At 45.9% G+C, this 24,074-nt stretch overlaps 1 long non-coding RNA gene across 4 annotated transcripts in view; it reads left to right on the top strand.

Annotated features, from left to right (window-relative positions):
- Positions 1 to 24,074, top strand: part of LOC137538533 (uncharacterized) — an 834,068-nt gene that overhangs the window by 553,641 nt on the left and 256,353 nt on the right. For 3 of the 4 annotated variants that reach the window (XR_011024822.1, XR_011024826.1, XR_011024819.1), the window contains exon 5: positions 10,705 to 10,779. This is a non-coding gene — a long non-coding RNA (uncharacterized lncRNA). Of the gene's footprint in view, positions 1 to 10,704; positions 10,780 to 14,407; positions 14,465 to 24,074 lie in introns of those variants that run through there. The other variant, XR_011024820.1, reaches the window with a different exon arrangement.

Below are 24,074 nucleotides of genomic sequence, written 5' to 3'. Positions count from 1 at the left end.
CGTTTTGCCCTGCTAAATTCTCCAACTGGAATGCCTTTTATAGTGTGGGCTGGATGGCAACTATTTGCCCTTAATGTGGAATTTCCACTGCACGCTTTTCTATATGTAATCGTGCTGACCTTTCCATTGTGGGGGTTACCTCTTAACACAAGGTCCAGATAGTTGATGGAAACCCTATCATATTCAAATGTGAACTGAAGGTTCAATTCATTGGCACTAAAGTATTCCACCAAAGACTGGACTTTGCAGGGGCTTCCCTTCCACACCAATAGCAAATCATCTATGTACCTCCCGTACCACACAACATCCTCCATGAGGCCGCAACCACCCCCAAAGACATGGCTCTCCTCCCACCATCCCATATATAAATTGGCCAGGGATGGGGAGAATTTTGCTCCCATGGAGGCACCACGCCTCTGGAGGTAGAAGCGGCCATCAAACATGAAGTAGTTGTGGGCCAGGAGGTAACGGACAGAGTCCAGTATAAAAGTCTGGAGGTCCAGAGAATAATCTGAGTATTTCCTCAGATGAAATTTGCCATATTGCCATATCAGTAGAGACAGTAAGGACTGCACATCATATGGCCCAGGATGAACAGAGGGGGCCACTTGGGATGGAGACACGGACTCTCTCCTCTGATGCTCACACTGTTTGTCAAAATAATGTGCAAGATCTCAGCACAACAGGAGTAGAACCAGTGACTATAAATTTGGGGAGACTTGAGTCTCATATTATTTCGCTTGGCAATTGCGGCCTCATGGAGGATGTTGTGTGGTACGGGAGGTACATAGATGATTTGCTATTGGTGTGGAAGGGAAGCCCCTGCAATGTCCAGTCTTTGGTGGAATACTTTAGTGCCAATGAATTGAACCTTCAGTTCACATTTGAATATGATAGGGTTTCCATCAACTATTTGGACCTTGTGTTAAGAGGTAACCCCCACAATGGAAAGGTCAGCACAATTACATATAGAAAAGCGTGCAGTGGAAATTCCACATTAAGGGCAAATAGTTGCCATCCAGCCCACACTATAAAAGGCATTCCAGTTGGAGAATTTAGCAGGGCAAAACGCAACTGCTCAGAAGAAGGGGATTTAGCTAGTGAATTGGATATTGTGGTAACACGACTCCATGACAGAGGCTATCCCAAATGGGCCATAAAGAGGGGTAGGTCGAGAGCATCCTCTCGACTTAGAACAGACTTGGTGCATGCCACCTCAACTAGGGGGGCTACCATTCCGAAACCCACATTTGTGATTTCCTTCTCGTCAGAGTATAAAGAGGTTACAGGTATTGTTACCAAGTACCTACCCATACTTAAAGCAGATGCAGGCTTATGTCCAATCATCAGTGAAGGTGTTAGAATGGCTAGTCGACGGGCACCCACTCTTGCCAGACTTCTATCCCCTAGCATGTTTGAATCAATGCAACATCCTAGTACGTGGCTCTCCTTGACAGGTTCTTTTAAATGTAGTGTTCCCACATGTCGATATTGCCATGTGCACACAAGAACCAGATCCATTGTCTCTGCCGTTAGCGGCCGTAGTTATCCGATAAAACAGTTTATTAATTGTGGAACTAAGGACGTGATCTATTTAATCACGTGTAGTGTATGTTTTATCCAGTATGTCGGATGTACTACTAGGCCGCTAAGGCAGAGGGTAGCGGAGCACTACTTGGGGCAAGGGTGGCTCACCACAAATGTTTCCAATGTTGCCAAGCATTTTAGGGAGGTACATGATGGGAACATGACTGGATTTCAATTCCAAGGTATAGAGAGAGTGTTCCCATCTAAACGGGGTGGGGATCTTTACAGGTGTTTTCTTAGGAGAGAAGCCATGTGGATTTTTAAACTGGACACGAGAGTCCCTCGAGGACTGAATGCTAAATGGGATGTGAGTCTTATAACACAGTGACATCCGTTATGCCTCTATTGGCTCATGATGATGTATGTCCCTTTTTTCTATGCATTATCTGCTTGTATCTTTGTCTTACTGCGTTATTCTTTTTGGTCTCAGTTATGAGAACAATTTTGACACTTTTTAATCTATTTTTTATTGTGTACAATAGTAATTTTGTTACATTGTTTTTAAATAAATAAAGAAATATTCATGTACCTTTAAAAATGATCTGCACCCTGGCTCTGCCCTCCAGGGTGAGACGGCCCCTATAGAGGTGGGCAGGAGGTGGAGCCATGGGTCGGATATGTATTAATATGTCAAAGGTTTTCCATGTGAACTCAGCTATGATTAAGGACCAGTAGGTCCGAAACATGTCAGCTTGAGATTCGATGTTTTAATACAGGACATGTCCTGACAATAAAGAGGATTCGTGGTGAATTGGTGCGGACCTTCCTTTTGTTGAAGTGCATTAAATTTGCATGCAAGCCGGAATTATTAGCCTCTTACTGACCATCCCTACCTATAAACATTGCGTCTGTAATCACATGACCGGCAGGTCATGTGATTACAGACACCATTGCTACCATAAAGACCGGGGTGCCTAGGAGGAAGATGGGTTGTGTGTGATGCTGGATCCTGGAGAGGTGAGTCCTCTTATCCCTCTGCTCCATTGTGTACTTTGCATGATGGTAGGCTCTATTGGGTTACCTAAAACTGGGGGCCACATCTGGCTATATATAGTAGGGAGGGGGGCTCTCTGGCTGCCTGTACTGGGAGTTACATCTAGCTAGCTATACTAGGGGGCTGCCTCTGGCTACCTAATACTGGAGGCTCCTCTGGCTACCTTTTCTGGAGGGTCACATCTGACTACATATATGAGGGGGCCCCTTTTTTGCTACCTGTACTGGGGGTCACATCTATCTACTGTAGCTATATTTGCCTCTAGCTTCTAAGTACTGTGGGGATACCTCTGTTTACCTATACTGGGGGGCTAACTAATTCTGGGAGGTAGCTCTGGGTACTTATACTCCAGTATAAGTACTCAGAGGCAGTGGCGTAGATAAGGAGCTGTGGGCCTCGGTGCAAGTTTTACATTGGGTCTCCCCAAGCACTCTATACATAACAATTGATACGGTGCACCAAAACCTGCCAATGGCAACTACAGTGTCAGAGGTGCAAGAAGGGAATGGGGAACAGTTTGTTAATGATTACCACTATTCAAAGTATCTATAGACATGGTTATTATCAGTGCAGAACCAATAGAGAGCTAATACTGTAGTTGAGGGAGGGCCCCGTGTGGGCCCCTCTGGCCAAGGGCCCCGATGCGCCGGTCGCTAACTCTGCAACCCCTATTGCTACGCCCCTGCTCAGAGGTACTCCTCAGTATTAGTTAGCCCTAATACTGTGGTGCCCCCAACTGGCTACCTAATACGGGAGCCCATCTGGCTACAAATGACTGGGGGGAGTACCTCTGACTACATGTACTGGGGGCTACCTATTACCTGGGGGTACCTCTGGCTACCTGTACTGGGAGCTAACTATTACCTGAGCGTACCTCTGGCTACCTGTACTGGGGGGCTACCTATTACCTGTGGGTACCTATTACCTGCTGGTACTGCTGGTTACCTGTACTGGGGGGCTACCTATTACCTGGGGGTACCTCTGGCTACCGCATTGCACCAGTGTGCCTGAATCTAGGGGGAGGGGTTTACTCACTTGCCCTGAAAGCTATTAAGCCTAAAAATGCACCATGCTTGGATATTTAAAATCGAACAGAGGTTGCCTCACATGGAGGAAAGTTTAGTCCAGGTTTGCTTTACATTCAGAGTGTTCCTGTTTGACTGAAATGCATCAATTTTCCGGCCTTTGCTGTGAATTTATTCATTGGCTGCTAATGAATTCTTAATCTTCGGTATTAACAGGCAGCGTTTGCGCGTCTCCAGCCTCGCTGTTCGCTGACACAAAGAGAAATTCGAAGGAGGAGAGGAAAAAAAAGCAAAGCGCGTGGTTATTTCTCAATCAGACGCATTATAAACTTTTCAGATAGTGAAAGGTCAGCGGCGTTCTCAAGGCCGTTTAGCAAGGTCGGCCAGTAATGAGGTGGCCGTCCCGTTATTTGCGATTTGTGACTCGCTGGGATTAATTGTCCTCGCTTTGTCTCTTTGGCAATCTGAGGCCGGATTGTCACAATGATCCATGGCCGGCGGTCCCCAGGCCCGCGCTTTCATTATGAAGGTGCGCACTAATCGATACAAGCATTTTTAACAGTTCGGACCTTCCATTTTATCAATCCTTATTATCTACCGGCCAATACTGCGCTGGCATGCCGGGGTCCACCGCCGTCACCGAAGGCTTGACAGATGGCAACGAGTCTGCTCTCTGCATTCCTAATGGCTTGCTCATTATCATTATAGAACAGCGACCGTAAGACGAGGATGGAGGGGGGGGGGTGAATATTATGGGCCCCATTTAACAAATAATGACGACAAATGGGCTTTTTTTATTGGGGGACCTTTAAAGTGGACCTGAACAGAAGGAAAACATGGAGAAATGCACCCTGTATGTATTTAGAGAGTTTAGCCTGTCTAATTCCTTCTCATCTGTTACTGCAAGTTGTAATTTGATCCCTCTCCTGTGTCAGCTGACTGTCATGACAAATAAATTTATTTGAAAGCACAGGATGTCAACAGTATGTCTGCTTTGATGAAAGCAGGAAGTAGACATACTGCAGATGTATTGCAGGATTTGTATCAGCTGTAATAAAGAAATGTTTTTCTTGAAAGCGAACCTGAACTCAGAACTTCCCCTCTGCTCTATAAGCTACGCAACAGCATTTTACAGGCACTTCTTTGCTACAGCTGATACAAGTCCTACAATAACTTTGCAGTGTTTTTACTTAATGCTTTCATGGAAGTAGACATATTGTTAACATCCTGTGCTTTCAAATCAGCTTATCTGCTGTGGCAGTCAGCTGACATGAGGAGAGATCAAATTACAGTTGTGATTAGTCACAGAAGAGGGGGAGTTAGACAGACTAAATATATACAGGGTGCATTTCTCTAGGTTTCCTTCTGTCCTCTGTTCAGTTGCACTTTCAAGTTTATGATGCTGTTGTGTATCTTTCAGAGCAGAGAGGAAGTTCTGAGTTCAGGTCCGCCTTAAGATGTCGGATGAGCAACTAATCGCTGAATACAACACAATCCCCTTTTATCAACAGACACCAAAGTGCCGTCATTTTCTTCTCTTTATGAGCTTTTACTCTGCCTGCTTTGCATTGCTGCACATCATTATCGCCAGGCCTGGAAATCAATTCATCTCCGCCAGCGAGAGCGCAAACATATCTGATGGAAATCCCCCAATTTTATGTCTCATCTTGTGATTTTATAGCGTGAGGAAATGTCATCTCCGCTCCCCGTCTCCTGGAGTTCTGCGCAAGTGAGTAGAGCGCAAATTACAGAGATAGAGATGGAAATGGCCCTGATGTGGAAGGCGATGGTTTGTGTGGATTGTATTATCCTGGGCGATAGAGTGACAGAAAACCCTGGGTGAGGAGATAATGATGGCTATTTCTTAATAATGTTTCCACTAGGGAGAGTGGCCTAGCAATAGGGGATGCAGAGGTAGTGACTGCACCAGGGCCCATGGACCAGGGGGGCCCTCCTTCAAGCACTTTATTAGCTCTTTATTGGTACTAAGCTGTATGTGTTTTGATTAGTTGCAACCAGACTGTTCTCCTCCCCAGCTTACACCTCTCTGACACTGCAGCTGTGCTTGGCAGGTTATGGTGCTCCACAGAGCCGGCCTTACAGTACGCGGGGCCTGGGGCGAGTGTCATATGCAGGGCCTAGAGGCATAAGTGAAGGCCATGTACCGTACCACCACAGTCACGGGCTTGTCCACCTCTAAAGCAGTATGCCTTATTATTGTTTAAAAACTTGTTAAAGGCCCCTAAGCCAACCAATTCAAACAATTACAATACGTAATGTAATCAAACTGTACCTATCCCTAGCTCCCCAGCCAGCCTCTACCTATCCCTAGCTCCCCATGAAACCTAGCACCAACCCCCAGCCAGTCTGGAAGCTCCAGCCTGAGCCCCCTCCAGCTCCAGTCCATGCTTGACTGACCGAAATGCCCCTGGGGCCCTCAGGCTTAGGCTCTTGCACGTTACCAAAATCTGACATTTGGCAAGCTCCATGTCAGTGCAGAAATTCATTACAAAAATGTAAACGGCATAGTACAGTAAAGCATGCCGAAGATAAAAACCTAAGCAATAAAAGGAGGTGCGGTGCAAAATATAAGGTGTGTAAAACAAAATAGGAAAATTTGAGTATTTGTAAATGACACACTGCTCAGAACACAAACAGCTAGACTTCTGTAGACCATTCCTTCACCACCACCAAAATGAGCATGGAATGGCGGGCATGAAATGCGGGGCCCTCTTTATGTGCGGGGCCTGGGGCGATCGCCCCACTTGCCACCCCCAAAGGCCGCCTCTGGTGCTCCATCTCAATTGTTATGTATAGAGCGCTTGAGGCGGCCCAGTGTAAGACTTGCACTGCGGCCCATAGCTCCTACGCAATACTATTGACTGGGGCACTGATTTGTTAAACAATAGTAACATTCTTAATCTATCACTAGTGATGGCAGAACGGTTCACCTGGCGGGCATCAGCTGTTTGCCAACTCGCCTTAGCAGCGAATAGCACGCACTGCTTGTACCCGCTCTATACTTTCCCATAGGGTCATTTTTTGAGATTTCATCCAGAAGTCAAGTGGGGCGGGACGGCCAATCTGACCTTATTACCAACCTGGCCACCCCCCCATATAAGACACAATGGGATTATTTTACAGTCTGCCTTAGTCAGTGTAGGGAGAGGAACTGCTGCTGCTGATACAGGGACAGCTGCCACTGTATTCCATATATTGTGCTATGTAGCTCCTCTGTTACTCCTAATGGACTAGCTGGGGACCTCCAAAAGTCCTTTTGAGGACTCATTTGACTAGATAGCCTGTATATTGTGCTGTGTAGTTCTTAGGTACTGTGTTCCTTGTGTTGCACCAGCTATGGGGCCTTTCAATAGTCTTTCTGAGGACTCATCCTGACCACAAAAGTCATTTCTTTGTACTGACATTAACCATGATGTGTGCTGTACTGACATTTTTGCATTGTGGTGTGTTGTAGCAACACAACACCTGTATACAGTTATACAGTGTGACTGGCTGCGTCACCATTCTAGCCTGCTGTCACTGTGCATAGGTTCTTAATTGTTACTGACCCCCACACAGCGTCATCTGTGTCACTTTGTGTCACATCAGCCATTTTGTGGTTAGAAAAAAACAAAGTTCATTTACAGTCTGCCACAAATTTTCGCTCTCACCAATTGTTGATTTGCATACATTAACACACCTTAATGTACTGTACTGTGCTGTGTCATATCAGACAGGCATTTTGCGGTAAAAAAATCCAAGTTTCCCTGGTGCATACCATTTACTCCAGGCCTCGTGTCTCCCCTGACCACAGGCACAGCTTTCCTGCTCCATCCGCCACCACTCATTATGTTGTTTGGCTTCACTCCCCCCAGAAAATAATATTATTATTATTGTCCTGGTGCATGCCAGTTGTTCCAGGCCTTACGTCTGCCCGGGCAACAGGCACAGCTTTCCTGCTCCATCCGCCACCATCCAGTATGTTGCTTAGTCCTACTTCAGTTGGCTTTCCTCCCCCCCCAAAATTGTACATTATTATTATTACTACCCTGCCGCTTGCCAGTTGCTCCAAGCCTCATGTCACCCCTAGCCACATGCACATTTTTCCGCCACCACCCAGTATGCCACTGATTGGTCCTAATTTCGATTGGCTTAACTAAAAAAAATAGTATTATTATTATTGCTACCCTGGCGCATGCCAGTTACTTTTGGCCTCTGTGTCATACAGAGGCTGAAAGCCCAATATTTATTCAGCAGGTAACTGCTCAATTTTCTGGCTTCATCTAGTATGGCTGCTTTTTCAAATATTGAAGCAGGTAACCACAGCGTTCGGTGGACATTCTAAAGACCTTTATTTGAAAAAAAAGAGAAACTATATGAGTTTTTTGGCATTCACATTTTATATTTTTTCATGAAGAGGTGCTCGGGTCCCTTTAAGAGCAGTATAAATAGATGCTGGGACAGTACAGAAAGAAAGCATAGATTATGAGCTACTTGTTGTGAGAAGCCTGTATAAGTCAGAAATCGCTGTTGCTGAATAGATTCCCCAAATCATTGTAGCTACTTGTGAAGTCTGGGGGGAATATGGAGTCGGCCCCATTCATGCACTTCCCTATGCTGTGCGTTTGGTGGTTTAGAAGTCAGACATCCGGAGAAAATAGATAATACATGCCATGAAATGGACAGAGAGAGAGAGAAAACACATTTACAAGCTTCACTTGTTACACAATTGAAAACCGTCCCCGTAGAGACATTTCATAAACTCCCAGAGGCCGGGCATTTTTCATTCTGCCATGAAGATTGGAGACGGAGGTCAAGTTCTGTTATTAATGGGAATTTTCACTCCTCTTTAATAGAAAATGGGAGAGAAGGCCGCGGAGAGTGACAGGACGCCGAGCGGGTGAAAGTCGAATTATCGCTCTGTGGAGGAATACAAGGGAACGCAACTTTGCCAAGACCGCCTCGGACGAAACACGGGAAAGAAAAAAAAAATAAAATGAATGAGAGGAGAGTGTGTGGTGGATTAGTAATGAAGAGAGGACGTGGCGTAAGCCAGAGTTCCCTTTGGCGGCCATTTTGTGATTCGATCATCTCTTGCAGCAGTTGGGTGTACAATGTTTCCACCCCAGAAGGTGGATTTGAGGCAATATGGATAGGCACGAGCGCTGAACTAATCCGTGGTTTTTGGCTGAGGGGGGAAGCCAGCAAATTGCAGGATTGAAGTCTTGAGAAGAAGAATATACCGGTATTTTGGAGGAGAGACGGTAGATCGTGCACCTGCTACTGAATCTGCAATGGGCTGTGAAACCTGAATATGGAACATGGTTAAGGTGCCCACTAATGGTACAATTTCAGCAAAGAATTGCCCGAGTGATCAGATGAATACGATTGGATCAGGAGAAAATAAGCCTCATTGATGTCCCAAATCAACTGTGAAGGATTATAATGGTGATCGTTCCACAACAATTTAGGAGATCATAAAAATGTTTTTTTATAATTATTATATTGTGATGGATTAGAAGAACAGACTGGTTTATTGATGGTGAAATAATTGATGTATGAAGGTACGGTATTTTATTTGCGATCGCATTTACCTGATCGATCGGGTGATCACTGAAAAGTGTTGCGTTATGGGCACTTTTAGGCATAGACTTATGCCTGGTACTCACCATACAATTTTCACTTCAGTATTATGCAGGAGAACAGAGGCACCAAAAGAATAAAATAAAGCTAAATGAGCTTAAAGGACATCCGAGGCAAAAAAAAAAAACTGAGATAAATAATTCTATCTGTCCTCCTCCTCCTAAAAATGACTTTTAAAATCATCCCGCAGTTTTATTTTATATTTCAATCAACTTTTTAAGCTTTTACTGTTTCATGGCCTTTTCTCAATTAAACATTAATTGAAGTATGCCAAGGCTAAAATATATGAACTATTGACCTTTGTTATCTCTTTCCTGCTCTTAGAAGCCATTTACTGCCACAAAAGTGTTCTTATGGCTGCAATTCCTCATCAGTGAGGGTTACACTAGAGTCCGACCCGGTCCCGACCCGGACAGGAACTGCCACTTACATACCTGATTTTTAACTTTTTCAGGCAGAGAAAAAATAAAAGGAACACAACATAGTTATTTGTGCGCTAGGCACTGTACATACCCATGTCTATCTCATAATGTCACATGTCACCTCGTGAGTCCTTTAAAAGCCAAATTCTTGGTAAATAGAGGAGGTAGTGGTGGACTTACCTCCTCCAAGTAGACACACAACGACTGTAGTAAAGACAGTCAATATATTTCATTTATGAACTCCAAATATGCAACGCGTTTCGCAGGTTTGATCCCGCTTCATCAGGCAATAACAACGGAGCAATAGCATATGTGGTCAGTGGAAGAGCCAGGCACCTATGGAGGCTGCCATGTTTATTTCTTTTAACCAATACCAGTTGCCTGGCAGCCCTGCTGATCCTCTGCCTCTAATACTTTCAGCCATAGACCCTGAACAAGCATGCAGCAGATCAGGTGTTTCTGACATCATTGTCAGATCTGACAGATTAGCTGCATGCTTGTTTCTGGTGTTATTCAGACACTTCAGCAGCCAAACAGATCAGCAGGGCTGCCAGGCAACTGGTATTGTTCTAAAAGGAAATAAACATGGCAGCCTCCATAGTCATCTCACTTCAGTTGCCCTTTAAGTATTTATATAGCACCGACATATTACGCAACGCTGTACAGAGTATATTGTCTTGTCACTAACTGTCCCTCAGATGGGCTCAAAATCTAATCCCTACCAAAGTCATATGTGTGTGTGTGTAGTGTATGTATCGTAGTTTAGGGCCAATTTATGGGGAAGCCAATTAACTCATCTGTACATTTTTGGGATGTGGGTGGTAGCTGGAGTGCCCGGAGGAAACCCACGCAGACACGGGGAGAACATACTAACTCCTTGCAGATGTTGACCTGGCTGGGACCCAGCGCTGCAAGGCGAGAGCACTAACCACTATGCCACAGTGCTGCCCTGATGTTCTGTGCCTAAATATTTTAGCACCTTTTTTGCACCTTTTAGCACCATTTAATGTACTTTTTTCTTTTTTTTTTCCAGAAAGCTGGGGGTATGTAGAGGAGCCAGGTCTTTCAGCAGCAGTCTTTGTCTCCAATAGACTATGGGGCCTCACAGGTAAGGCACAATCCCATTTTATCCTTTCTTCACTATCGACTGACACCACTTTGTTAGTAGATGGGAAAGTCCATAGCACAGGTTCACTTGGTACAGGTAACCCAGGGGGTGCTTTAGTTGGACTGAGAGAAAACTTGAACCTGCTAAAATCAAACCATTATAGTAAATTTTTAATTGAAAAAAAAAGATGAATCAGACATACAAATTATACTGTATATACTCGCATATAAGCCGAACCGCGTATAAGCTGAGATACCCACTTTTCCCTCAGAAACCAGGAAAATGTTATTGACTCCATAGTATAGCCCCTCCCCAGTATAGTCCCATTCACAGTAGCCAGATGTGCCCCCAGTAAAAGTCAGCCCCCCCCTACCGATAGCCAGATGTGCCCCAAGGATGATACAGCTGTGTCTCAAGAAGCCACTAGATGGCATCATAGATATGAGACACAGCGATTGCCACACAGGAAGAATCCCCAATCATTGCTCCACTACACAAGCCAGGGGGCACAGGTAGTTATCAGCAGCCCACTCTGCACACCATGTTGCAGATAGCCAGCTGCCAAGAGCAGGATCACTAGTGCACTATCCACTCCTCTGCCAGTAACAAGACCTGCTCCACCATCCGTTCTACTCCACTGACTAGCATATAAGCCGAGGGGGTAACTTCTCATCACATTTTTTGTGCTAAAAAATTAGGCTTATATAAGGGTAAGTATCTATGAGCCTTTAAGCCAAAGCTGTACTTGCCCATTTTGGTGCCCCAAACAAGACTCTTATGACAGCAAACATACAGATATTATGTTGTTTCCCAAAACAGGTCTATAAAGTATACACAGATGATTAGGCCAGACTGATGATCGTAATCAGCTAAATAGGATTACGCGAAATTCTACGTACATTTTTTGAAATCATGCCCATACATAATAACGATTTGTAAGTTCAACTAATTTTGTGTAACCATTTGTAATTTAGCGTAATTTTGTGCCAACTTTAGCGCTGAATAGCAAAGCCCCCATACATGCTATTGCTACCAAAATGGCCTCATATATTAAAGGAGAATCATGGGTACAAGTAAAAAAAAAAGAGTTTTGCAAAAAAGACTTTCTACGTTTTGAGAAAATCACTTTTAAAAATGCAAAGGAAAAATGCTTTTTAAACTCAGAAAAAAGTTTTAAAACCATTCTTCTTTTGCATTTTTTGGCGACAATAGCATGTATAAGGGGCTGTGCTATTAACCGCTAAAGCCGGCATGAAATTAGGGGAAAAATGCGAAATGACTGTCCCTGATTACAATTACAGATGAAATGAATTACAATTTTCCCTGAAATTTTGCTTTACGATTTCGCATTGTAATTGTGAATTTCAATGTGAAATTATGATTATGCAAAGTTGTCCTAATCACAAGGCCGGACACCTTACTGGTCCAAACACATTGAATCCACATCATAACAAACCCTTCCTGTAATTGTGATGTGTAGCTAGTCTCTAAAAACATTACACTGCTTATGTACAGCCTGAGTCTTTATAGGTCAGAACATTATCCAGGAAATCCAGAAGAGTTGCAAAGTCTAAAGCTCCGTCTATACGGAGCGATGTTACAGCAATGTTACTTATCAATCGAGCCGCTGATGCGGCTCGATTGATAAGATCCGTAAGGTCGGATTTCGCCACCGCCGATTCCCTGCTCGTTCCCCACGAAGGGATAATGGCAGGGAATCGAGTGGAAGATAAGCGGCGCCGGCGGGGACGAGCGGGGGATCGAATCCGACGCACGTTTGGGCGAGCGTGGACGCGGCGGGTACGCGCGGGGATGCGGAAGAGGCGATCCGGAGGGTAATCGAGCCGCCGGATTGCCTCGTGTAGACGGGGGTTAAAGCCTGGTACACACTTTCAACTATGATTGGCCAGTCACTGACCACTTCCGTGTAGTATGTGGGTCAGATATTGAACACTATAAGCAGATTGTGCAGGTAAACTCTCATACTACATGGAGGTGGTAAAATTGGTCAGTGATTGGCCAATCATAATTGAATGTGTGCACCAGGCTTAAAGACTGGTATACTCATCCAATTTCTATTGTCCATTTATTGGCCAATTCAGCCACTTCCATATTTTAAGAGGGGCAACAGATCTAGAGTACTATGAACAGGTTGTGTAGGTAAACCTTCATACTACATGTAGGTGGTAAAATTGGTTAACTGTTGCCCAATCAAAATTGGATGTGAGTACACACCCTAAAATAAGCATAGTTAAATTAGCCTGCTATATCATTGTTATACTGTTCAGGGCTCCTGTATTGTGCCATATATTGATTAAGGTGTTAAAATTACCATCCACCCCTTTCTTAATGGAACTTCCAGTTGTGTATAAGAATTACATATAGTACAAATAGCACTGTGTCCCTATAAGAGCCATGTGTTCACGCCTCGCCCCCCCCCCCTTTTAGAAAGGGTTAAGAGGTGCCCAGGTGAGTATAAAACTTGGTTAAAAACAACTAAACTATGAGAGCAGTGGCTTACCTCTATGACAACACTGGTTTATTATATTAAGGCTTATTTACTGTATTTTTCGCACCTGACCATAGGATGCACCTGGGTTTAGAGGACAAAAAACAGGGGAAAAAATATACTAAACCTGGTGTGTCAATGGTGCAGGGGAGTCTTGTGGAGCTTCTCACACCAAACTGTCTCCGTAATCCTTCCTTAGTCACAGTAACCGCCTCCCCATTTACAGTAATACCCCCCCAGTTTCTGTAATCTCCTCCTCAGTAGTTACTCCCCCCCTCCCGCCGAGGCTCTGGTGAACGTCAGTGAAAGCAGAACTCCAGGCTGCTCTAAGCCTCATGTAGTCATGAGGCAGAGCAGCGTACTGTCTGTATGCAGGAGAGGGCAGCAGCACTGCAGCCCGGGGCTCAGCAGCTCCTACATCACCTTCACCTGCACCGACTGCCACCTCCTACTTTAGTACCGGACCACTCTGTGCACGGCCAGTGCCACCAGCAACCTGTGCAATGAGACTTCTGCCTGTGTATAGAAGGGGGCAGCAGCACAACAGCACGAGACTTCAGCAGCTCCTCCATGCGCATCAGCTGGAAGGAAGCACCTCCGGCACCAGCCACCGCCTCCTCTCTCCCTTCGCGTTGCTGTGGGAATTAGTGGGGGTGCAGAAGAGTCAGTAGCGCTGTGCCAAATGTGTATTATTCAGATCAGAATATTCACTGACTCTCCCCCCCCCCCCCCCCCACACACACCCACACACACACACTTTTGCGGGAGAAAAAGTGAATCTTATGGTCCGAAAAATACTGTATTTTGCACCCTCCTGCAATTGTCGCCGCAGGCCACTGGCTGGTTGCCCATGGATAAAAACGTCTCTTTATCAAGCAATGCCCCAAAAGCTTTTATACACAACTATTGAGCGCTCGTATTACAAATCGAAATGTATATGCATGAAGGGGTACGTCAGACAATGTATCTACATTGGGGGTACTTGGCCAATCATTATTAAAAGAGTGGATTCTATAGTAATGTTAAGAAACACTAGTCTATAGGACTCTTCTAGTATTTCTGACAAGGAAGATGAAGGTAAAGCAGACATACTAACTATATACATTTTCCATGAAACAGATCGTGTAGGAGCTCAACCTTTTGGCTATGTTAATTACCAGGTATACTAATAGGTAAGTACCTCTAGTAATGAGAATTAGGAAGATCGGGGGTAGTAGTCAGTGTAAGGCATAGAAAGAATGTCCAAGCACACTCACGTTGACCTGTGCATGCAACTGCCCCACCCTGTGGTACGGCAGCTAATTTGCCTATTCTCCTGTTGCCTTGCTTTCTATACAGCCACATACTCCTTTCGGATCTCTTGCCTTATAAATTAGGACTCTCTTTGTATCTTTCCCTGATCTTCCTGCCCCTCCTCTGCGCACACCATCTCATTGATATTTATTGGTACTGCATTCCTGGCTCTTTCTGATGATCCTTCTGCCTCACATACATCTGGTCCCGCTCAGGGCCGGCGCTACCATATGGGCAAAGGGGGCAATTGCCCAAGGCTTCAGCATCCATAGGGGCCCCTAAGTGTCTGCCACCACCCCACTAAATTATCTCCCTCGCCCTCCCCCCGCAGCGTTATGGAGGCAGTGGTGACAGACACACACTCGCTTCCTTCAGGTTTTAGGCATTGCAGGCCCGTTTGTCTTGTCTTTAGTGTTGCTGCTCTGACTTCCTGCTCCTCCATTTGGACTCTAGTGCCTGTTGTGAGAAGCAGGAAGTGCAAAGCAGCAACACGACAGAAAAGTCTTCCAACATCTGGACTCAGAGGAGGTTAGTGTCTGCCTGTCACCCCCGCCTTTGTAACTTTTTTTGGGGGAGGGTTGTTAGGGGCCTCCAGGTTACTTTTGCCCCGGGACTCCATTGCAGCTAGAACCAGCTCTAGTCCTGCTAAGAGGGTCCACTTTCTTTGTCTGACCCATTGCAAGGTGAATGTTTAATGTGAGATGATGGACAGATGATTTTAGTGCTACAGTAAGTAGGAAGGGTTACATTTAGATCACATTGGACAGGGTAGCAGTTTTTGAGATCTTAGGGATTAAATCTTAAGACTGACAAATCCTTTGAAGACCATTCGACAGGAATTTATCATCAAGTTGCAGCATAGTACATACATTCTCTGTTTGTACTATGGCAGCAAGAATGGGGGTTTTAGGATTAGATGCCAGGAAGGGGAGGGTTTAGGGTTAGGCGTCAGGTAGGGGGGTTTTAGGGTTATGCATCAAGAAGGGGGGTTTGGGGTTAGGTGTCACCACGAGGGTTATAAGGTTAAAATATCGGTAACATTTACCAATGTTTTACTATCATCATCACCACTGTAAATATTTTTCATTTGGCGCCCAATGCACAACGGTATTTGTAGTCTATATATCACCTTCACCCGGTGCCCATTTTCCCTTGTGCCTCTATTTCATGCACTCGTTGTTAGATGCTCATCCACTGTGTGAGTGACATCACTGTAATTCAGTTACATTCCAGCAATCTTTCCTACATTTACCTTAGTAAACCTTCCCCAATTTCTCAACACAGGATATCCAAGAATATTCCATTTAGTTCCTTTTTATACCTATAATTCGCAGAGAGCAGATGGCGAGCATAGGGCCGCAGGCTCCATTTCCTGCTCCTTTAAGATTATTTAAGTTGCAGATTGCCTTCAGCCACGGCGTGTTGCAATATTTAATGCAGGGTATAAATCAGGCGCTATTAGAGGATGAAAGATGGGGCCATACAAGAAGGAGCAGTACGGTGGTAATGTGAGATGTAAACGCTATGAATGTTTTATTAACTCCTATAATGCACGCCCGGCGCAGCCGCTGCCAGAGGAAAACCGCACAATATAAATTAACGCAATTTCCCGACTCAACGCGGTTTTATTCCGGGCGGGACGAGAGCGGGGAATCTCACCGGGTCCTGTTTTATTTATAGAGGGTCTAAAATGTATATTTAATTGTTCTGTCTCTTGTCTTTTTTTGTCAATACAGGAATAATGGGATGAATTCAGAATTTCATGCTGACGCGGGGGAAACAGCCATGTTTTATTGCTGTTACGCTCAATTTTATTTCCTGCTTGTTTAAAAGGGACTCTCATTCTGATGTGCAGATTAATCTTAGAAACTCAGGCCAAACGAAGCTTTTAGATTTAGGCAGCACAGGGCACAGTGGTTAGGTGTCTTAGGCGTAGCTAGCTACAGAGCTATTTGCCCGGGGTGCAAATTTACACTCAGGGCCAGATTTACCATAAGGCACTATAGGCACGTGCCTACAGGCGGCTGATGATGGAAAGGCAGCGCAGTCCCCTCCTCAAGTGCCTCCCTCCCTCCTTCCCTATGCAGAGTCCTGAACAAAGTGTAAATGAGAGGTTACTCACCCAGCTCTCTGCATTCCACTGACCAGATCTCCCTTCCGTTGGGGACACCTCTAGCTACTTTATACTGAGGGTACCTCTGGCTACCTAATACTAGGGGACACCAGTAGCTACCTATGATGAGCAGGGGAAGTAAGGGAGAAGTGACAGCTGAGACAGCCAGCACACTTGCGGTGCGGCTCATCAGAGGTTTGTAGGTTCATAGAGGGCAAAGTCTAGGGTACCAGGACATCTGTGCCTATATAGATGTAAATCAGAGCCTGTTTACACTGTACTGCCTTCCTCACCCTTCAGAGCTGGATCATCCACAAGGCAAACCTAGGCAGTTTCCTAGGGCCTGGAGAAAGTCTAGGGGCCTGGTAGACGCCAGCCCCCACCAAATCTTACTAAAAAAGCCAGGAGACCATCAGTGGTGTGAAAAAACTGCTATCTTGCCAAGGGCCCCATTCCATTTTCTGCCACCCTGAACTGCATGTATAATAATCACATGATACAGATCACCAGAACCGGATTTCCAGGGACAGGCGCTGTGAGGGAGAGGTGTCAGCAGAGGAAAAGGAGGGGTTTGTTGAATGAGATACTTACCTTAGAAGAGGAGAGGCTCTGGATCCTGCAGGAGGCTTCCCACATCCTTCTGGCCCCCACTGCTTGTCAGATATGTTATTGTGGATGCACTCCTCTTGCACGTGTTCTTGCCTTGCACGAGTCTGGTCGCACCTGTGCAGTAAGCCGGAGCCGCTTGTCCACAAGAGGCTCCTTACTGCTGAGCAAGCACGGCTGTACTTGTGCGGGTGCAGCACTACGCGCTTGTGCAAGAAAAGAAGTACGGATGCAAACTTATAGAAGGTCCCAGGCAGCGGCAGTCTGGAGGAGGACGTGGGAAGTCTCTTCTTGGGTACTGTATTTTTTGGACAATAAGATTCACTTTTTCTCCCCCAAAAGTGGGGAAAAAAAGTCGCTGCGTCTTATAGTCCAAATGCAGGGAGTTCCTGACTTGTGAACGCCTCCCAATACGAACCTCCAACCCTCCACAATGTCGGGGACTCCCTGTACTATGCCCATGCAGAGGAAGACAAAGGGAGGCACAAGAGGTACAAGGGGGCATGAGGTACAGAGGGGGCATAATCCACAAGATGCCCCTTCACCATGGATGTACCAGGTTTAGTATATATGTTTATTCCCCTGATTTTTGTCCTCTAAACCTAGTTGCATGTTATGGTCAGGAGCATCTTATAGTCCAAAAACCACGTTAAGTACCTCATTTTTTTTTTCTTCTACTCTGCCTTGGGCTCTCTTTAACAATTACTGCCATTGAAAGCATATATACAGTAGAGGTGTTCACTACCACTACAACACCAGTAGAGAGGAAATGCAGCAACTGGAGGAAGCAGTTCCATAGCACCCCCAGAGCTCCCCATGAAGTTTGGGGCACCCCGGCAGATGGAGGAGAGAGGACTAGCACCAGCTAGCCCGCCCAGTGATAGAGTCACTTACCTCTCCACTCGCATCCAGCACAGAAACTTCCTCTTACCCTCCATCATCAGCCGCCACTGTGCATCTGTCTCTGCAGCTGGTGTTTCCTATCATGTGATTCACCAGTATTGTGAAGCGCGCTGCAGGTTGGCAGCTACCCCGCCAGTGGATCCAGCACCTGCATAGCACCCTCAATAAAAAACCCTGGAGCCGCTCCTGACTGGAGGTAGGCATTATGTGGACCCCTCTAGTCTAGGGGCACTGGTGCAGTCACAGCCTCTGCACCCCCTAATCCTATGCCACTGAATTTGCTATTTTGAGCCATTGGATGCATTATGACACCTTTTATGGGCACATTTATTGGAGAGTGGTACCACAGTGGGTGCATTAGCAGGAGGTGATATTACATTTACATAGTTCACCTTAGTCCTAATCACTATCAATGTATGCTCATATCCAAGTATTTCTACCAGTAACTTTACTGCTGTGACCCACCATATGAGACCTACTACATACTGTATACTGTATACCTCCCTCACCACTATCTGCAGTGCCATGCTTCAAGTATGATTTCCCTCTCCCCTTCCACCTGTCTGCTCTGCATAACATACCTTTCCTGCTATGTACTTCCCTCCCCCAGACCATCTGTAGTTCAGGGACCACACTGCCCAGTGTGTGATACCAACTGATATCAGCTGAAACAACATTCACAACTCTTTTCCTGCAACCCCATTTTCATTCACTGACTTCATCGAGGCCTTATTTAGAATCCTGACGGATCACTGCACTGTAAATAAGTACATTTCACTCCTAAATCCTACTACAGATGTAGAGACCACTCCATTGAAGCAGATGATGCCACTAACAGAGTGAAAGACACAAAGCACGCCAGAAGTGAGAGAAATATGGAGGATGACATTTATTTTCTTTTAAACAATACCAGTTGGACTGGCAGTGTCTTTTGTGTCTCATACTTTTAGCCATAACCCTGAACAAGCACGTCGCTAATGCAGTCAGAATTCAGTCAGAGCACCTGATCTGCATGCTTGTTCAGGGGCTATGGCTAAAAGTATTAGACAGAGGATCAGCAGGGCTGCCAGGCAACTGGTATTGTTTAAAAGGAAATAAATATGGCAGCCTCCAGGGCCGTAACTAGAGGGGAGCAGCCCATACAATTGCAGGGGGCCCAGAGCTGTAGGAGGCCCCAATTACTAGCCTTCCCTTCCTCCGGTAAAGGGGTCCAGCCTTCAGTTCATGTGTTTGTGGCTACACTTGTTATGGGTGTGAAGATCATGATTGCCTCACTTGTTTTATGACCCTTGTGAGATGGACCCTGAGGCAGTGAGGGGTTGGCAGGAGGTGTGAGATAAACCCTGAGGCAGTGACGGCTTGGCAGGGGGTGTTAGATGGACCCTGAGGCAGTGACGGGTTGGCAGGGGGTGTGAGATGGACCCTGAGGCAGTGAGGGGTTGGCAGGGGGTGTGAGATGGACCCTGAGGCAGTGAGGGGTTGGCAGGCGGTGTGAGATGGACCCTGAGGTAGTGACGGGTTGGCAGGGGGTGTGAGATGGACCCCGAGGCAGTGATGGGTTGGCAGGGGGTGTGAGATGGACCCTGAGGCAGTGACGGGTTGGCAGGGAGTGTGAGATGGACCCTGAGGCAGTGACGGGTTGGCAGGGAGTGTGAGATGGACCCTGAGGCAGTGACGGGTTGGCAGGGAGTGTGAGATGGACCCTGAGGCAGTGAGGGGTTGGCAGGGGGTGTGAGATGGACCCTGAGGCAGTGACGGGTTGGCAGGGAGTGTGAGATGGACCCTGAGGCAGTGACGGGTTGGCAGGGAGTGTGAGATGGACCCTGAGGCAGTGAGGGGTTGGCAGGGGGTGTGAGATGGACCCTGAGGCAGTGAGGGGTTGGCAGGGGGTGTGAGATGGACCCCGAGGCAGTGAGGGGTTGGCAGGGGGTGTGAGATGGACCCTGAGGCAGTGACGGGTTGGCAGGGGGTGTGAGATGGACCCTGAGGCTGTGACGGGTTGGCAGGGGGTGTGAGATGGACCCTGAGGCAGTGACGGGTTGGCAGGGGGTGTGAGATGGACCCTGAGGCAGTGACGGGTTGGCAGGGGGTGTGAGATGGACCCTTAGGCAGTGATGGGTTGGCAGGGGGTGTGAGATGGACCCTGAGGCAGTGACGGATTGGCAGGGGGTGTGAGATGGACCCTGAGGCAGTGACGGGTTGGCAGGCGGTGTGAACATTGGGGAGGGTCCCCATTAAAGTTCCTCTGGAGGCCCCCATGTATTGTAGTTACGCCGCAGGGCCAGCCTCCATATGCTTCTCCCTCTAGGTTCCCTTTAAGACAGCTCTTAATGCTTTGCGGTCTTTTATTAGCCCTGGCCGTGTACGTGTTCCAATTCATTTGCGATCTAAGTAAATTAGATACATCCCTCTCTCCTCCAGTTATTATTAATGCCAGCTCGTCAGGCTAATTTCATACACTGCCGCTGCAACGATCCCGGCATTAACCTGTTTCTCATCAAGCGTTGTTAAGCCGCCGATCTACTTGTCAGCGTCTGAAAAGGCCGTCCAGGGCCCCGGCGCTGCAATTACCGATAATCCGCCGGCACGTTTTAAACAAATAGACTAACAAACGTCTCCTGCGAAAGTTCTTTTTTTTTCTTTTTAAGATCCAGAGAAATGGATTCATAACCCGCTTATTATTCAAGAGCGCCGGAGTGATTGCCTTTCACGCCGTAATTGAATGCTGACAGCCCTTGGAAAATTAAGAGTCTTCCATTATTATTATTCCCGCTTACGCCACTCTCTGCTTGAAACATTTATAACCCGTTTGAAATGTTAATCGCGCCGGGAAAGTGTAGCAAGATGCATCAAATTTTCAACGTGTGAACTTTCAGCCAATGTTTTAAACATCGCCATTAGCCGCCACAACGTCTCCCCAAGTAGTCCGGAGGGCTTTTTTTTCCTTCCCCTCCTTCCTTTCTGAAGACGCAGAGGGCGGAGGAAAGAAATAGCCGCAGATATGGCGGCCAGCGCAAGAATCTTTTCATTATCGAAAAAATTAGCTATTTGAATAGCCGGATGGCTGATTGGATGGGAGAGAGAGATCAAAGCGTCGCCGAGTCCGTCGCTGTTTTGGACCCATTAACCGTTTTGTTGGCAGAGCGGTGAAGAGAAGGCTTCAAAGCAGATCTACAGGAAAGTGATACATTTCTGTTGTTCAACAAAGGACAATCCCCAGGTTGTTACTGTACAGCCCAATTTTGGACTAAACTTGCTGGCTTTGAACAGAGAGTTATAACTCTTGTAAAATTGTTCTTGCCATTATGGTAGTTTCCCAATTAGAGACATCACCTCCTCAATTACTGTGCCTGAGAACTCCATGGCTTTAAAGTGGTTTAAGAAGGATGCCAAGATGGCTGCATCCACAGCTCTCAATCACAGGTGCTATTTAAAGAGGAACTCTAGCCCAGGATTAAACTTCATAACAATCACTAGCCAATAACCCCTTTGCCATGAGAAATCTTTACCATTTATCGAATAGATCATCAGGAATGTCTTTACAGCTGATGTTGTAGTGAAACCCCTCCCACAGTGATGCCAGGGCCATGACAGTTTGCTGTCTGTGAACCTTGTTGCATTGTGGGAAATAATGGCTGTTTCCAACTGTTTCTTTGTTTCTATGGACTGTTTATGTTCATCTATGGACCTTATTGCTGTTAAGGTGTCCATTAACGGTACAATTTTTCCTTCAGATTCAATCTTTCGACAAACTTCGATGTGAAAGTGAATTGATATGCACTGTTTGTTGTCCCTCCATAATAACAGAATGGCTTTGAAGGTTTCTGTACAGCACTGGTCCCTGAATTATTGCTCGAGGTTTCGTTTCCCGATCCCTAACGGGCAACTTGTGTGTACTTAGCTTTAGATGGGGTTTTAAGGAAATATTCCATGTAGTACAGCATGCAGGTCTTCATTCTCGCACTCACTATAATGACTATTTCATACAAACGGAAAAATAGTGTGTTTACGGCTTTGTTAGTGTGCCCAGTTACTGAAAGTGAATGCCTTTCATTAGGCGGGGCTGCGTCCCTGCTAATCGGAGCGCTTCGTCACGCTGCACCTGGCTATCTGCAGTGCAGTGGATGTAAATCGGATTCAGCGTTGAAATCTGGGCCAGCTCTTCCATAGATGCAAAGGGGGCAATTTCCCCAGGGCCTCAGAGTCTGTAGGGGCCCCTAAGGTGTCTCCCCCCAAACGTAATTCTTGCTTCACAGGGCCTCTGCAGAATCTTTGGTAAAGTAGCGTCTCACCTATGCTGGCGGGTGCACACCTCTGTGGCTCTGTACACTGCCATCTTCATCCTCTGCTGGCTGCATCTTCTCTGTGACTTGTGGCATGCTATTATGTAATAACGTGAGCCAGGTCACGGAGGAGAGGCGCCCCTGTGAGGATGAAGTCGGGAAGCACATGGAGCCACAGACTGGCAGAGGAGTGCGCCCGCCAGCGCAGGTGAGACCCTACTTTGCTTAAGACTCTGCAGAGACCACAGGGAGCACAGTTAAATTAGAGGGTGATTGGAGGAGGGGTGGGGGGGGGCAACAGCCGGCACAGGGCCCTGTTGGGAAATTGGGCTGCAGCAAAGGGTCCCTAATGCCATTTTTTGGTCAGGTGGAGGCGTGTCTGTTGGGGGACCCCTGGATTAGTTTTGCCCAGGGGACCAAATTGTTAGTTGAACTGGCCCTGATTGTCGTATAAGACTGCAGCCCCACTTGCCTGCGGCATTTATCTTAACGTTTTGAAATATGAAAGGGGGATGCTTAAAGGACCTCAGTCTCCGAAAATCTTAACATTTAAAATACATGTAAACATATACAAATGACAAAATGTCACTGTCTGGTTGCAGATCACTGTGCAGGAAGGCCCTGTGCCAAACAATGCAGACATACCTCCCAACTTTTTGGCATGGGACAGAGGGACACTTTCAAGTGTTGTCAAAGGACACGACTAGTGATGCTCAAATACCCCTATTTAAAATTCGAGTTTGGTCGAATTCGAATAGTAAATTATTCGAGGTCAGTCGAATATTCGAGTCGAATAATTTTTACTATTCGATTCGACCTCGGACTTCGAGCTCACTATTCGAGTCGGTATTCGAGCTCACTATTCGAGCTGACTATTCGAATTGGCCTTAAATAGCTTCCAACACTTGTTTTGAGGGTGAATGATGCAAGAAACATCTTTTTTTCCAAGTAACAACAGCAAGTGATTATGTGGGGATGTTCCTTTAAAAAAAAATGTGGAAAGAGAAGTTGTGTCCTAAATTTTGTTCAGTAGTGTTACTGTATATACTTGTTCTTCTTCTTCTTTATCTTTCTTCTTCTTCTAGATCTTCTTCTTCTATATCTTCTTCTTCTTCTTCTTCTTCTTCTTCTTCTTCATCATCATCTTCTTCTTCTTCTTCTTCTTCTTCTTCTTCTTCTTCATCTTCTTCTTCATCTTCTTCTTCTTCTTCTTCTTCTTCATCTTCTTCTTCATCTTCTTCTTCTTCTTCTTCTTCTTCATCTTCTTCTTCTTCATCATCTTCTTCTTCATCTTCATCTTCATCTTCATCTTCTTCTTCATCTTCATCTTCTTCATCTTCTTCTTCATCTTCTTCTTCATCTTCTTCTTCATCTTCTTCTTCTTCATCTTCTTCATCTTCTTCTTCTTCATCTTCTTCATCTTCTTCATCTTCTTCTTCTTCTTCTTCATCTTCTTCTTCTTCATCTTCTTCTTCTTCATCTTCTTCATCTTCTTCTTCTTTTTCATCTTCTTTTTCATCTTCTTCATCTTCTTCTTCTTTTTCATCTTCTTTTTCATCTTCTTCTTCATCTTCTTCTTCTTCTTCAT

This window comes from Hyperolius riggenbachi, chromosome 11 (assembly GCF_040937935.1).
Source record: "Hyperolius riggenbachi isolate aHypRig1 chromosome 11, aHypRig1.pri, whole genome shotgun sequence".
In the NCBI taxonomy this organism is placed as follows: Eukaryota; Metazoa; Chordata; class Amphibia; order Anura; family Hyperoliidae; genus Hyperolius; species Hyperolius riggenbachi.
This window is presented reverse-complemented; position numbering and strand designations above follow the sequence as displayed.